This window comes from Sapajus apella, unplaced genomic scaffold (genome assembly GCF_009761245.1).
Source record: "Sapajus apella isolate SASKATOON/1434 unplaced genomic scaffold, GSC_monkey_1.0 scaffold70, whole genome shotgun sequence".
NCBI lineage: Eukaryota > Metazoa > Chordata > Mammalia > Primates > Cebidae > Sapajus > Sapajus apella.
The window spans coordinates 10,007,405-10,024,787 of NW_022437010.1; the positions used below are offsets into that span (position 1 = coordinate 10,007,405).

A 17,383-nucleotide genomic window follows, 5' to 3' on the forward strand; every position below is an offset into this window, starting at 1 on the left:
CTTTAAAATTTGACTGCCCTGCTGGATTTCAGACTTGCATGGGCCCTGTTACCCTTTTGTTTTGGCCAATTTCTCTCATTTGGAATGGCTGTATTTACCCAATACTTGTACTCCCATTGTATCTAGGAAGTAACTAGCTTGCTTTTGATTTTACAGGCCCATAGACAGAAAGGACTTGCCTTGTGTCAGATGAGACTTTGGACTGTGGACTTTTGGGTTAATGCCGAAATGAGTTAAGATTTGGGGGACTATTGGGAAGGCATGATTGGTTTTGAAAGATGAGGACCTGAGATTTGAAAGGTCCAGGGGTAGAATAATATGGTTTGGCTGTGTCCCCATCCAAATCTCAACTTAAATGCTCTCTCCCAGATTCCCACGTTTGTGGGAGGGACCCAGGGGGAGGTAGTTGAATCATGAGTGCCAGTCTTTCCCATGCTAGTGTTGTGATAGTCAATAAGTCTCACAAGATCTGATGGGTTTATCAAGGGTTTCTGCTTTTGCCCCTTCCTCATTTTCTCTTGCTGCTGCCATGTAAGGAGTGCCTTTCACCTGCCACCATGATTCTGAGGCCTCCCCAGCCATGTGGAACTGTAAGTTCAATTAAACCTGTTTTTCTTCCCAGTCTTGGGCATGTCTTTATCAGCAGTGTGTAAATGGACTAATACAGTAATATATAAAAAGTTTGCTGCCATAATGCTCCATTCACTTTCCTCTCCTTTGTCCTGTTATTGTTATACAAATGATATCTCTGTACATTGTATGTCCATCAGCACAGATTTATGACTATTACTTTATGGAGTGCATTTTAAATTAGGTAGGCAAAAAGAGAGAGTTACAAACAAAATATACAATTATACTCTCTTTTATAATTCCCTATGTATTGAGCTTTACTAGTACTTTTATTTTTTTATGTAGATTTGAGTTACTATCTCCTTTGAGTTACTATGTCTTTTTATTTTAGCCCAAAGGACTCCTTGTAATTTTTGTTGTAGGGCAGGTCTGCTAGCTATAGATTCTGTCAGTTTTTGTTTATCTTAATATCTCCTTTATTTCTGAATAACAATTTTGCTGGATGTAGAATTCTTGGGTAACAGTCTTTTCCTTTCCTCATTTTGAATGTGTCATTCTATTGCTTTATGGCTGCCATCATTTTTGATGAGAAATCAGCTGTTAATGTTCTTGAGGAGTTAATGTATATGATGAGTTGCTTCTTTCTTGCTGTTTTTAAGATGTTCTCTTGGTCTTTGTCTTTTGACACTTTGTTTGTGATGCGTCTTGGTCTCACTTTCTTTGCGTTTATTTTCCTTGGAGTTGGCTTAGTTTCTTGGATGTGTAGATTAATGTTTTGCATCACATTTGCAGATATTTTGGTCATTATTTTGTCAAATATGCTTTTCATCCCTTCCTCTTGTCTCCATTTTGGACTCCTGTTATGCATGTGTTTATATGCCTCATGGAATCCTAACGGTCTCTGAGAATCTGTTCATTTTTTGTCATTCTTTTTCTTTTCTGTTCCTCACACTGGATCACCTCTATTAATCTATATTTCAGAATCTTAATTTTTAATTCAGGCTACTCAAATCTGCTGTTAGGCTCCTCCAGTGAATCTTCATTTCAGTTTTTATAATTTTTGTATTCCAGAATTGCTATTTACTGTTTTTAAAAAAATGATTTCTATATTTTTATTGATATTCTGTATTTGGTAAGATATCATTTTCAGACTTTTCTTTTTAAGATATATTTGCCCTTAGTTTTTTAGAGATATTTAAAATTGATGATTCAAGTCTTTCTCTGGTAAGTATAATGTCTGGGCTTCCTCAAGTATAGTTTCTTTTGATTGCTTTTTTTTTTCCTGTGTTTGGGCCATAACTTATTGTTTCTTTACATGTAGTATAGTTTTTTTTCTTAAGACCTGGACATTTTAAATAATGTAATGTGGCAGCCGTATGAATCAACTTTTCTCCCCCTCTCCATCCAAGGTTTTTTGTTGTTTGTTTAGCGGCTTTTCAGAACTAATTTTGTCAGCCTAGATTATTTGTCACGTGTAACTGCTGAAATCTCTGCTCAGTTAAGTGTGGAGGTTGGCTAATGATTGAATGGCAGATTCCTTAAATATCTGGAACCAATAAGTTTCCAAATATTTGGAACCAATAAGGGGCTCTATGTGTATTGAGGCCTGCCTTTAATGGTCAGTGGTATGGTTGTTGTGTCTACCTTAGCCATCAATTGCTGCTTGCACAGAGCCTCAAGGTCAGCCAGAGGCAAGAACTTGGGAACCTCTCAGGTCTTTTCTGAGAATGCCCATAGCCCTGGACATGCACGTAGCCTTACACATATATGTGGCCTTCTAGGCCAGAAATATGTCAGGCTTATGTGGACATCTCATTACTCAGCTTTTACTTTACATTTTTTAGTTAGCCTCATTCCACCTGTTAGCCACTGCTTCAGGCAGCCATAATGTGTAACAATTGCTACTGATGTGTTTTCTAGAAGTGCCTCCCCTTCATCCTAGAAAAGGCCATTTGCACTGTTTGTATTTTATTTGAGTCAGTCAAATAAAGACAAGCCTTGGGAGTGGGATATTTCAAAGACCCACCTGACAGGTTGCAAAATGACAGTTCTCTGAGAATAGGGCTTTCAAGGAGTTCAATCCCTTTATTTGTCCTTCAGTGGTTTCAGGCTTCTGGTTTTCACTGTGATTGCTGGCTGTTGGTTTTTAAGGCTACCAAGGAACAAGAGAGGAGGGGATGGGAATAAGGCAATTAAAAATGTCACAAAACCCTCTGTTCTTGCCTAGATTTAGCCATTTTTCATGAGCAGAGGATCCCTGGATTAATGCAAGCCTTGGTTAATTTCTAGAGGTCAGGAAAGAATGATTATGACAGTTTTGCCAATGTATTTATTGCTTGTATGAAGGGGAAAATTTTTGGAGGTTATTACTGCCATTCACAGTGATATCTGCGTTGTTTTTTTACAGTGAAAACCTGAAAACAGCCTGACAACAAGAACATTCATACCGTGGAATACTGTGAAACTATTCAGAAGAATGAGTTTTCCTCTTGACCTGGAGGAGTGTGACAATGTTTTAAATGAGAAAAATTAAAGAGAAAGAGAGAGGGTGAGCACAGATATGTGGGTATCTATGTCTCTGTCTATCCATCTTTCTTCAATTTTCCTGAAGTTATAACAACTGAAAGCTCCTATGTGTCTGTATTTTCCTTTGAGTAAGGGGACAGGCGTATAAGGCAAATGCTGGGGTGTCAAGTTGGTTGTAGTGAGATTTTGGGAATAAATGGGGAGAGGGTATGTGGAAAAGCTTATTAGCTTTTTCTTTATTTGCATAGTTTCAGAGATTGTGATGAGCGTGTGTTACATTTGTTATTTTTGAAGGTGAGATCTTAAGAAATATTTATGGGGGACAAAATCATCCATTATTCTACAATCCTAAAGAATTTTACATTTAACTTTTTCTCTTTTCTCTTGGCTTTCTACTGCCATATAAATGGGGTTTCATAGTCACAGCATAGATACATTTGTATTCTTTTTCTTGTGAACCAAACTACTTCCTAGTTTAAAAAATTAAATGTTGCACTGGCTCTCCATGTTTGCTGGGATTATTTTTAGACTCAAGAGAGATGACTTGTTCAGTGGATGCCAAAACATGCAGCTGTGCTTATGATAAAGCGGTGATGGCTGAAACAATTGGCAGGGCCTGCTGCAGCCATTGCTTCCTGCCAAGCACAAGCCTTCATGATGTGATGAAAGGGCAGGGAGGGCTTTGCGGGCAGGCTCGGCGCTGTGCTGTGGAGGTCCTTTTGGAATCTTAAGAGACATTCTATTGTCCTGTGTATTCAGCCTCAAGTGGCCACTCTAAAATCTTTAGTCAACCAAGACTTTAAAGAGATGCTCGTTACTCTTGAGTGAAGGCGTGAGAAGCCCAAAGCCGTCTGACTCATGCCTTGCTGTTGTTATGCTAGGGTCCTTCCTGTGCTGAGTGACCTGGAGGTTCGGGGAGAGGTCCTGGAGGGCCCTACGGCAGTCTTAGCACAGACACGGGGGTTCTGCTGTGCCTGGCTCGTGGTCTTCGGTCAGCCTCTTGGACACTCTCTGCTTCCCTGATTGCCTAGACAGTTAATAAGAGTAGTAACACTTCTGGACTGCATGGCTGTCTCTAAAGCTTCATCCTTAGCAGGTGTGTGTGGGAGCGTGATACACACAGGGGTACCCACTCCCAAGCTCCGGGGCAGATGTGTGGCCTGGCACTTTTGTTTGGGCGTTCTGGGCTATTACTCTTGCATGTTGCTTTTCTTGTCACTCTTTCTTAATCTGTTTTTTGCCCAAGCTCACCTACCCTCTTCCTTTTGATTAAAGCAAATGGTGCTATATTCAGGACAATGATGCTTTTATCATGTTGCCTGGATCTCATCCCTCCTCTCTGATACTGTTGTGATGTTGTGAGAAGGCACAGACGCGTTGCGGGCTGTGGGGCATGGTGGGCACAGTACAATCACTGACAAGGCACGAGTAAAGACCGCTCATGTCCACAGGCCCACATGAGTGAAGATCCAGCCCTGCCTGGAAGAATGCATGGGCAGCATCACCTATGTGAAGGCTGCAGTACAGGTGCAAATATACTTGGATGTGGTCTCAGGCCTGTGGTCACTCAGAGGATTGTGAGCATGTCACTACTGCAGACTGTCCTTTGGAAGAATTTGGTGGGTCCCTGAAGGCATGGCCAGACTGGAAGCCCTTTGTTTGCCTCATGCAGTCCTAGCAGAGGGGAGAGGGGCCCACTTTTATTTGTGGTTCCAGGTGCTCCCTCTCTCATGACAGCAATCACGTTTATAAAGTGGGGAAAGGCAACTCCATGACACATGCCTTACGAGCAGGACTGCCTCAGGGTTTGGGGGAATCTGTGGACAGGACAGCCACATGCTTCAGCTTTTCTACATCTGTGCCAATTTTAAACATCCTCCAGAAACATCTGTAAAATTTACACATTTATAATTACATGAGAAAACAATACATTTCAAATCGATTTTTCTTAAGAGGAGTCACATATTGAAAACTCTTAGCCATTTTACACCTTTGTGTGAATGAGTCAATCTTGAAATCTCACAGATTTATTGAGAGCAGGCTTCAGTGTGGGCAAAGGAAGACCCCATCCTTGTGCTCAGACTTTTGGTGGCTAGAGATGCAAGCGTGAGACAAAGGAGTGAACTTGGAGGAGCAACAAGGACCAAGAAAGGGGCATGAGGTTCAGAAGAAGCAAAGCGTTGCCCAGCTTATTTATAAATACATGAAGCGTCACATATTCAAGTCAAGCAGAAGTTGGCAGATGCACACCCAAAGCTCAGCGTGCAGAGAGCTCCAGCGATGATGATGGTGATGATGATTTGGGGTGTGCGCCTACAGTCCTCCGCTCTACCAGCTTGATGATGATTTTGAAGGTTCACCACAAAGCCCTTCTCTCTTAGTGACTTCAGTATTTTCTAATTCTTACTGTTTAAGTCCCTGTTCTTCCTGCATAGTTTTGAATTTTCTTCAGTGTCTTTTAATTCTCTCTGCTGTTCAAAAATCATCATCCCTCTTGATGGGTTTTGAAGCGATTCCTGTCAGGCAGTGGTTCTCAAAGTGTGAGTTCTGGACCAGCCTCATTTGCATCACTCAGGAACTTGTTGGAAATTCAAGTTTTCAGGCTTCACTCTAGACCTACTGACTCAGAATCTCTGGGGTGGGGCCCACAGTGTGCCTCTACAAGCCCTCCCAGTGATAGGAATTCAAGCCAGATTTTGAGAACTAGTGGTCTAGAGGCCAAAAATAACAAGGTGCAGATAACAGACAAATGATGTATTTGTTATTCTGAATTTATGATCTGTCTCTATCTCTCTATCTGGATATATCTGTATCTATAGATATATAGATAACAGATATAGATATATCTATTTCTAGACGTGTGTGTGTGTGTGTGTGTGTGTGTGTGTGTGTGTGTGTGTGAAGAACTGAGAAAAGGCGAGGATATCTTGCAATTGGCAGTGGAAGGACAGGAGCACCGGTATTTCATAACTTAATGGGCATGATGAGTAAACCTATATTCCTAGAAAAATCAGAACAGAACTCCATGAACAGTAGTGAGCACGTGTGTTTAGGAAAGTCAGTCTCAGTACTGCTCCATCAGAGAAAAGACCTAAGTGAAAACCGGATAATCATGCCGAGTAATCTGCCATCGGTAATAATAATTTATAAAAACACCTTGATTATAAGCTGTTACTTTAGCAAATGCTTGGCTCCATGTGGTGCTGCTGCTGATGTGTCTGGCATGTTTAACTTCCTGCTTTGAGAATTTTAAGAGTCACTGAAGACATCAGGCACCTGGTTGATGGAGGGACAGAGGCGGGAGGTGGTTAGATGCGAAGCTGCATGTGCGCACAACTGTGTGTGTTCATCCTTGCCTCAGAACACTAGGTGGTTGCGCTGTGTTATTTATAAGCTGTGGGTGGGTGGCATTAATTGCAGCCTTTATGTTCTGGAAGAGGTTTCCACTTTGGACCCTTCTGTGGGTCAAGGGAAAAAGGCAGTGATAAGTGTGTCCTTCCACTTAGGTTACTTTTGTCAAACATGGTAAGTTGACAGCCTTTGCTAAAGTACTTAGCTACCCCTTGAAGGGACATCTTGGCTTCATGTGGGGATTGGCGATTAGTAATGACTCACCACTGGTGAGAAGTTAAGAGCACACCTTACAGAGACACAGTTGGATTAGACAAATCTTGCCCTCGTTAGTATGTCCTGTTACAGAGTGCAAGGAGATGAGGTGAAAAAGACAGGCAGATGTGCCGTGGATGGTTTCCAGCAGTCCTTTCTTAGTTACTCAGGATGTCAGAGGGGTTTGTACACTCAGTTCCTCTGGAGTCATCCACTTACTTGCACGCTTAGGTAAATAGCTCTTAGTTATGGCAAGTCTGGCTAATTCACTAAGCCTTTCAGGGACTTACTGCCAGATGCTGTGTGATTTGTGGGACACAACAGGGAGCAAGCTGGAAGGCTTTTGGTCCAACTCTCCTTGCGGGTTTCGTGGCAATAGGCTTCATGTCATCCCTGCCCTGAAAAGCTGCTGGAGGCAGCCCAGTGTGATGGTTTAACACACAGGCATTGGATTCGTAGCAGAGTGGCTGCAAAATTGTACCTGAATGTATCGAGGCCTCAGGAAAGTTATTTACCCTCCTATGTACCAGTTTCCTTATGTGTAAAAGACTGCAGTAGCACCAGGACCCTAGGGTTATCCGGTTATTACTGGAAATCGATTGATCTGTCTATCTATCTATCTATCTATCTATCTATCTATCTATCTATCTATCTAGATATTGGACACAAGCCCGGTGGACAGGGCAGAAATGAATTTGCAAAACTCTATCACTACTAACCAAAAACACAACAGGAACAATACCATGGACAGATAAGCTTTATTCTTTTCATGTGCCAAAGACTGAACATTTGGGTTCCTATGAATAAGTGGCTTTCCTAAATTTTGAGAAAGTTGCACTTATAGTGAAGCAAATAAGAGAATTAAGCCCTAAATACAGGTTCTCTGTTTAAAGATTGACACGTGTGTATGAAAACAAAAGCCCCTATCTGGCTCTTAACTACCCCTTCTGTTTGACAGGGATGTGGGTGGGGGTGGGGGGGTTGTTGGCAAGCCCCTTACACTTTTAAACTGAAAAATTGAGAAATGCATATGGTTAAAAAATGCTGAGTTAAACGTGTGAAAAATCTCTCTGGTTCTGGTCCTCAGTCTTTCTCCCCAGAAGTAACTATACTGTCAGTTTTTGTCAAATACCTACTTATTCTCTTATTAATTTTTGAAATTTTTTTTCAGAAAAATTTGTGGTTTGATACACATAACATAAAAGTTGCCATATTAACTTTTTTTTTTTTTTTTTTTTTTTTTTTGAGAGACAGGGTCTTGCTCTGTCACCCAGGCTGGAGTGTAGTGGAGTGATCATGGTTCACTGCAGCCTCAACCTCCTGGGCTTAAGTAATCCTCCTGTCGTAGTCTTCCTTGTAGCTGGAGCTAGAGGCATGTGCCACCATACTCAGCTATTTTTTTTTTTTTTTGGTAGAGATGGAGGCATCTCACTATGTTGCTTAGGTTGGTCTTGAACTCCTGGCTTTCAGTGATCCTTCCCTTTCATCCTCCCACAGTTCTGGGATTACAGGCATATGCCATGACTTCCAGCTCCATATTAACCATTTTTTAATGGTATGGTTCAATAGTGCGGGTACATTCACAGTGTTTTGCAGCCATCACTACCAGCTATCTCCAGAACTTTTTCATCTTGCAAAAGTGAAACTCTGTACCCATTAAACAACTCCTAATTTCCTCCTCTCCCAGTTTCTGGTGATACTCATTCTACTTCCTGTTGCTATCAATTGCCTATTCTAGGTACCTCATATAAGTGGAATCATACAGTATTTGTGCTTGTGTGACTGGCTAATTTCAGTTAGCATAATGTTTTCAAGGTTTATCCATGTTGTAGCAAGTGCCAGAATGCTTCCTTTTTCATGCTGAATAATATTCCATCGTGTGCATAGACCACATTTTGTTTGTCTATCCATCTTTCAGAGGAAGTTACACAAGTGTTCACTGAAAGATGAACAGACAAATAAATTTGTGTGAATGGGTCAATCTTCAAATTTTAGAATCAATTTGTCTATATCCATAAAAAGTCTTGCAAAAATATTGTTTGGGATTGTACTAAACCTATAGATCAAGTTTGAAAGAACCAACACCTTAACAATATTGAGTCTACCTATCCATGTACATGGAATGTCTCTCCTTTATTTAGGTCTGTTTTAATTTCTTCTATCAGAGTTTTATAGCTTTCCTCATATGGATCTTGTACCTCTTTTGTTGGATTTATACCTAAGTATTTCATTTTTGGGGGTGCTAATGTAAATGGCATGGTGTTTTTAATTTCAGTAATTTCTTACTGGTATACAGGAAAGCAATTGATTTTTGTGTATGAACCTTGCATCCTGCAACCTTGCTATAACTGTTTATTAGTTGCAGTTGTATTTTGTCGGTTCTTTGGGACTTTCTGCATAGACAATTATGCCGTTTGCGAACAAAGACAGTTTTATTTTCTCTCTCTCAATCTGCATAATTTTTATTTCCTTTTCTGGTCTTATTGCATAGCTAGAACTTCCATTATGATGCTGAATAAGGATGGTAAGAGTGGTCATTCTTGACTTTTTCCTGATCTTAGTGGGAAAACAACTGGTTTTCCTCTATTAAGCATGGCTTTATCTATAGATTTTTCTGTGTGTGTGAATTTTTTGATCAAGTTGAGGAAATTTTCCTCTATTTCTAGTTTGCTAAGAGTTTAAATCATGAATGGTTGTTGGATTTTGTCAAATGCTTTTTCTTCATTTATGATTTAATCATATGATTTTAGGCTTTCATTTCTCTTTCTGTTACTGATTTCTAGATTAATCACATTGTGGTCTGAGAGCAGATTTTGTATTTTTTCTATTCTTTTTAATGTGCTATGGTGTGTTATATAGCCAAGAACGTGGTCCTTCTTGATGAATTCTCCATGTGAAATTGAGAAGAATATGTTCTCTGTTGTTATTTAATGAAGTATTCTATAAATGTCAATTCTGTCTATTTGATTGATAATGCTGTTCATCACTATCAATCCAATGCTGATTTTCTGCCTGCTGAATCTTCGAACTCCTGATAGAGGGGTGTTGACACCTGCAACTATAATAGTAGATTTCTCTATTTATTCTTGCAGATCTGTCACTTTGGGTTTCATGTATTTTGATACTATGTGGTTAGTGTATACACATTAAAGATTGTTATGTCTTCTTGGAGAATTGATCCATTTATCATTATGGAATGTCCCACTTTATCCCTGATAATTTCCCTTGTACTGAAGTCTGTTTTTGCTAAAATTAACCTAGCTACGCCAGTTTTCTTCTGATTAGTGTTAGTGTGGAATATCTTTCTCCATCCCTTCACTTTTAATCCATCTGTGTCTTTAGATTTAAATTAGGCTTCTTATAGATGACATATAGTTGGGTCTTGACAATCTCTCTCTTTTAATTGGCTCATTTAGATCACTGACAATTAAAATGATTACCGACATAGCTGGATTAATATCCACCACATTTGTTACTGCTTTCTATTTGTTGCCCTTGTTTATTCTTTCTTTCTTTTTTGCCTTTCACTCTTTTTTCTGTCATCTCTGATTTTGACTGATCATTTTATATGATTCTGTTTTTTCCTATTTTCTTAGCATGTCACTTATTCACTTTTTTAGTGGTTTCCCTGAGTTTACAAAATATAGGTACCATTATTCCAAGGCATCCTTGAGTAACGCTATACTACTTGATGGGTAGTGCAAGTACCTTAGAGTATTCCCAATTATTCTCTCCCATTTTGTAAAACATTGCTATCATTCATTTCACTTTGTCATAAGCTATAATCACAGAATGCCTTTTTGCTATTATTTTTTAGCCAACTATTATCTTTTAAATCAATTAAGAATGATAAAAATTAGCCTGGGCACAGTGACTCATGCCTGTAATTCCAGCAGTTTGAGAGGCTGAGACAGGAGAATCCCTTGAGCTCAGGAGTTTGAGTCCAGACTAGGCAACATAGTAAGACCCTATTTTTACAAAAAATAGACAAAATTACCCAGTCATGGTGGTATGTACCTGTAGTCTCCGCTACTGAGAAGTCCGAGGTGAGAGGATTGCTTGAGCCTGGGGGTTGAGGTTGCAGTGAGCCTTGAGATTGTGTCACTGCACTTCAGCATGGGCAACAAAGTGAAACCTAAGGTAAGTTTTAAAAACTGACCTTCCCTTATTTCTTCTCTAATGTTCTTCCTTTCTTTATGATTTTATGCCCTGTATCATTTTCTTTTTCTCCACAGAACTTCTTTTTAACATTTATTGCAAGGCAAGTCTACTGGAGATAAATTAATTTTTATTTTTCTAAGAAAGTCTTTATGTTCTTTTACTTTTGAAGAACAATTGTGCAGGGTACAGAATTCTAGTGTGTTGTTATTGTTGTTTTTCTGTCAACACTTTAAATATTTCACTTCACCCTCCTTGCTTCCATAGTTTCTGAAGAGAAGTCCTATGTAATTTGTATCCTTGCTCCTCTGTTGATAAAGTGTTTCTGTCTTTCTCCTTTCAGTATTTTTCTCTTTGTTTATGATTTTCTTCTGCTTAACCAGGATATACCTAATTGCACAGTTTTTGGTATTTACCCAGCTTGGCGTTCTCTGAGCTTCTTGGCTGTGTAGTTTTGTGTCTGTCATTAAATTTGAAGCATTGTCAGTCATTTTTCTTTCAAGTGTCTCTTCTCTTGCTTTCTCTCTTCTGTCTCTTTTGCATATTCTTACTATGCATGTTGCAGCTTTTGTAATGATCCCACAGTTCTTGGTATTCTGTTCTATCTTTGATTTCCTTTCTTTCTTTCTTTTTTTTGCGATGGGGGTCTCGCTCTGTCACCAGGCTGGAGTACAGTGGCATGATATCGGCTCACTGAAACCTCCACCTCTTGGGTTCAGGTGATTCTCTTGCCTCAGTCTCTCAAGTAGCTGGGACTACAGGTGCATGCCACCACATCTGACTGATTTTTGTAGTTTTAGTAGGACGAGGTTTCACCATGTTGGCCAGGATGGTCTCAATCTCCTGACTTTGTGACCCACCTGACTCAGCCTCCCTAAGTGCTGGGATTACAGGTGTGAGCCACTGTGCCTGGCCTATCTTTTCATTTTCTTTTTGATCTTTGCATTTCAGTTGTGGAATTTTTCTACTGACATGTCTTCAAGTTCACTGATTCTTTCCTTGGCCATGTAGTTTATTGATGAGCACATCAAAGGCATTCATTTCAGTTATAGTATCTTTGATGTCCAGCATGTTCTTTGGAATCCTTCTCAAAATTTTAATCTCTATGCTTACATTACCCATTCTTTCTTCAATATTGCCTACTTTTTTCATTAGAACCCTTAGCATATTAATTACAGTATTTTGAATTCCTTGTCTTATAATTCCAATATCTTTGCAATATCCAAGTCTGGTTCTGATGCTTGCTCTCTTCCTTCTGTGTTTTTAGAGTTTTAATATAGCTCATAACCCCTTGTTTAAAGCCAGGCATGATGTGCTGGGTAAAAGGTGCTGGTGCTGGTTCCTGAAGCTGCTTTCTTTCCTGGACCTCTGCTCCAGAACAGTGGGAATCTCTGTATTTGGCTATCTGTGTCTCCATTTTGGTGGGCAGCAGTTTGCACTGGGACTGCAGTTCTCTGATGGATCTAAGAATTGTTGATTTTGTTTAACTCTTTTCTTGCTGTGAGGATAGAAGTGATCGCTTCCAAGCTCCCTACATAGTGGGCTGGAAACTGGAAATCACCCACCTATTTCTATTACTGAAGTTGTAAAAACATGAATAAACAAATTTTGTGGCTAACATATGCTTTTACTATCTGGATTTATACTTGGAACATTCTCCTGAATTTGTGTGTCATTTGCTGGTATGGGATCTTATATGAATAGAGGATGTGGCATTGCAAAGCAATGCACAGAAATGAATGACTTACAGAGAATGACTTGACATGCTAACAGATTGCAAAGAAATAATTTTAACCTAGAGATGAGAGCTCCCTTGGCTTTCTTCTTGTTTTAAGGAAGAAGGAAAGACAAGAAAGTCACTTTATTATATAAATATCAAATATACTTTTTTGGAAGTGTGATGCTCAATTTGAACATTCTACACATGAGAAAGTCTTGAATACTACATGGTAAAAAAAATAGGGAAGTCACTTCTTTAGTACTGGCACTGCATATTGGTTAAGTAAAGTGTAACATTATATTTGTTAAGGTAGAAAATCCATTTTAAATGTATTCATAATTCAGATTTAATTTTTAGAAAAGTTAATACTTGCACATGGTGAAAACTTCAAAATGACCAGAGGCAGTGATGGCATGTCCCCTTGGCACCGCTGTCCCCATTACCACAGCCCTGGAGTCAGTCAGGCTACCTGCATGTGTACGCTCAAGGGCTGCTCTGTACATATGGTAACACACACACTTGGGTGCCTATGATATAGTGGGTGCCCTCCCACTGTGCAAAGGTACTATTCTGAGATGCCATTCTACATCTAATGTTTTAAATTTTGTTACTTAAAAATACATCTTGAAGTATTAAGGAGGCAAAGTGATGCTGAGTAGCACATAGTGTGTGAAGCTGCAGCAAGTGTGGGCAGAATGGGGACTTCTCAATCATTCAGCCGCAGACCATGTAGAATGGTGCCAAATTAGTGTGACCTCTAAGACCCCCAGCAAAAATGTGAACTTCATCCTTCTGGCCAGTAAAACATGAGCAAAATGCCACCCAAAGTCCATACTGTGCCATCCAAAGGCAAGATCTTACCCATGTCACACTGTGATACAACAGTGACCTTGAACTTGGAAAGAATTCCTGGGCTGGTTTCATTATTACCTTTGGCCTTGGAGGAACATGCACACCTGAGACTGGCATTGTGCCAGCTGGGCTGGACACTCAGGTGGTAGCTACTGAAAATTACCCGCAGACAGCAGGGATTGACTGCGTCCTGACCTAAGCAGGGTAACCAAAGAAGAGCAAATGACTCACACTTGCAGAAATCCCTGCAGTGAGCAGTTTGGCGGGGCAAAATCAGCTGACATTTGGTGTCAGCTTAGCGGTGGACACTTCTGAGTGAATCACGGAGGAGGATCCTGCAAAACCCAGTGTTCCCTGAGATCCTGGAGAACCTTTTGGGCCTGGACTCAGAGCTGTTGAGAATGTTACAAGTTCCCTGGTTTCTAGTACAAGAGGGAGGGCTACAAGAAGTGAGGCTTGAGGGAAGGGTGGGGACAGCATGAGGCAGGCTGGGTTAAATTCATTCTCCATGGCAGCATTTCAATATTAAGGCATGATTTGACATACATATATGCTGTGAAATGATTACCATGATCAAATTAGTTAACACATCCATCACCTCATATAGTTACCATTTTTGTTTCTCTTGTGGTGAGAACAGTTAAGATGGACTCTTAGCAGCTTTCAGGCATACAGTTCATTATTATTAATTATAGTCACCACGCTGTACAATAGAGCTGCAGAACTTATAATTGCAAGTTTGTCCCCTCTGACTTCATCTCCCCAATCTCTCTACCTCACTGTCCCTGGTAACCACCATTCTACTCTCTGGTTCTATGGGTTCGACTTTTAATATAAGGTGTTGAACAATGAGAACACATGGACACAGGGAGGGGAGCACTACACACTTGGGTCTGTTGGGGGGAAATAGGGGAGGGACAGTTGGGGATGGGGAGTTGGGGAGAGATAGCATGGGAGAAATGCCAGATATAGGTGATGGGGAGCAAGGCAGCAAATCACACTGCCACGTGTGTACCTATGCAACAATCTTGCATGTTCTTCACATGTACCCCAAAACCTAAAATGCAATAAAATAAATTTTAAAAAAGTACATGGAAAAAAATATATATAAGTGAGATCATACAGTATCTGTCTTTGAATGATTTTCCTAAGCATAATGTCTTCCAGGTTCGTCCATGTTGTCACAAATGACAGAATTTTCATCTTCTTAAAGGCTGAATAGTGTTCCTTTGTGTATATATGTATCACATTTTCTTTATCCATTTATTTGTTGATAGACACAGGCTGATTCCATATCTTGGCTACTGTGAATAGTGCTGCAATAAACACAGGAGTGTAGCTGTGTCTTCAACATACTGATTTCAGTTATTTTGGTTAGTGGGATTGCTGGATCATGTGATACTTCTATTTTTAATGTTTTGAGAAACCTCTATACTCTTTTTCATAATGGTCATACCAGTTTTATTTGTCATTATACCTACCTCGATGAAGATGGAAAAAAAGACAAATAAATTGTTTCAGCCAACTCACTAGGCTGTACGCTTCATGTCTTTCTAGTTATCATTGTAGCCTTCTGTGCCCAGAATGATATCTGGATTAGCACAAACTCTCAAAGGGTATACATTAAATGAATGAATGACGCAATAGATAAGAGATGTGCCTTTAAGAACAAATATGTTTTAAAAAGTGTTACAAATTTGTTCACCCAAGTAGTTCAAAACCAACAATAAAATCTGTGTAAGTTCTGGAGCGAGACGGTGGTGATACTGAGCTCCATTGTGAATGAACTTAAGGCCACTGAATTGTGTGTGTAAAAATCGTTCAAGTGCTAAATTGTATCTAATGCTAGTTTACCACAATAACGTAAAATTACTTTTTAAATGTTAATCAGCATAGGCATCATTTAGGAATCTTATTAACATGCAAATTCTGTTTCATTAGGTCTTAGATGGGTCCTGCCACTCTGAACTTCTAAGAAGCCTTCAGCCTGCCTACACTAAGGGTCAAGGGTCACCCTGGGTAGCAAGGCTCCAAATGAAATCTAAATAAAGCTGGACATTTGTTTTCTTTTTGTTAAATCTCTGTCTCCGCCACCTATTTACCTTAGTGACTACTGTGAATCAATGCATTAATAATTTCCTCCTTCTTGTTTTTTTGAGATGGAGTTTCACTCTGTTGCTCAGTCTGGAGTACAGTAGCACAGTCACGGCTCACTGCAGTCTCGGCCTACGTGTGCTCAAATGATTCTACCACTTCAGCTTCCTGAGTAGCTGGGACTACAGGCGCTCATCACCATGCATATATTTTATATTTTGTATTTTTTGTAGAGATGGGATTTTACCATGTTGCCCAGGCTGGTCTTGAACTCCTGGGCTCAAGAGATCCTCCCACCTCGGCCTCCTACAATACTGAGATTACAGGCCTGAGCCACCACACCTGGCTCCTCCTTATTTGAAGGCCATGTTTGCTTTCCTTCATTTATTTCACCAGTCCCCTCTTTATTGATGGACAGTTTGTGGACTCTCATCTTACAAACCAGGCTACAGTGACTAGACTTGATTACATGCATATTGTCCATATCTATGAAAAGATGTGAGTTCAAGTGCAGGAATGCATGTGAGCACATTTTTTTTTTACTGAAAACTATGATTATTTTAATTAGTGATGACAGCAAAGATCACACTTTTTTGACAGGCTGGTTTTATTTTTGACTCAGACTGAGCTGGCAGGCATCCGAGACCCTGTCATTTCTACACGTGCTATTATTTAGCCACATTATCGTTCCCATCTTATTCTTGTGCAATTGTTTTTCTGAAATCTAAGTGTGGGATTGATTTACATAGCCTGTTAAATTCCATCTTGCTGGCTTCGGACTATCATTCTCACCTATCAGGATAATTTTGGTTGTTGGCTTTGCCATGTAATATTTTCCCCCACCTGCCTGGGTTTTTCTATCTTCACATTCAGCAAGCATGTTATTGCCATCCATTGATTCATTTGGTGACTATTTACTGAGTGCCCTTTGACATGCCAGGCACCATTCTAAGATCTGGGCATACATGGGTGAACACCACAGGAAGAAATCCCTGTTCTCCTGGAGCTTTCATTCAAGTGTGAAAGACAGACATGAAACAAAGACAGATGTGTATGGTAAATTCAGTAATGCCAAGTGCCGAGGAGAAAAACGAAGCAGAGGAGAGAGATAAGAAGAGGGGAAAGGACTTAAAAAACTTTTTTTTAGATAGGGTGGCTAGAGAAAAAAATCTCAAAGGAAATGGTAACATTTGAGGTGAGATCTGAAGGTGTTTCTATCCAGTTCATTGCAAAATATGGTGGAGAAGAATTCTTTGATGTGTCACTAGAGATGTCCCCATAGGTTGATGTTAATCCATTAACTGGCACATTTGGGTTACAACTGATTAATCCAGGGAATTTCTCTGTAACTTAATTATCGAGGCTACATTTCTCTATATACTTCTTGAAGATGTTTTCTGATGTATTAGAACTGCATAGTCAGTGTCTATGGCATTTCCCTAATGTAGTCTAGTGAAACTCTCACACAGGGAAATGAGATTAATGTGAAAAGATTGTTTTTCTCTTGTCACCTTGGAGTGACTGTTAGTGATCACTGAGTGTCACAGCTGAGCAGGGCAGGCTGCTGTGGGCAGAGGCAGGAAAGATGACCCATGGGCCATTTTCCATCTTTCCTAACCTCATCTATAAAATCCAGGCAAAAAGACCCAATCCTCTTACTAATGATGTGGGAAATTAAGTCTCTTCCCTAGTACACTTTGGCAAATGTAATTCGGAATAACAAACCACTTTTTTTTTTCCCATTTATTTATTTTATTGCATTTTACATTTTGGGGTACATGTGAAGAACATGCAAAATTGTTGCATAGGAACACACGTGGCAGTGTGATTTGCTGCCTTCCTCCCCATCACCTACAT

The 17,383-nt window shown here is 39.9% G+C and overlaps 1 long non-coding RNA gene across 1 annotated transcript in view; it reads left to right on the top strand.

Moving 5' to 3' along the window:
* Nucleotides 1–1,206: 1,206 nt before the first annotated feature.
* Nucleotides 1,207–17,383, top strand: part of LOC116531354 — a 29,317-nt gene continuing 13,140 nt past the window's right edge. The window contains exon 1 of the long non-coding RNA XR_004260383.1: nucleotides 1,207–3,118. This is a non-coding gene — a long non-coding RNA (uncharacterized LOC116531354). The remainder of the gene's footprint in view (nucleotides 3,119–17,383) is intronic.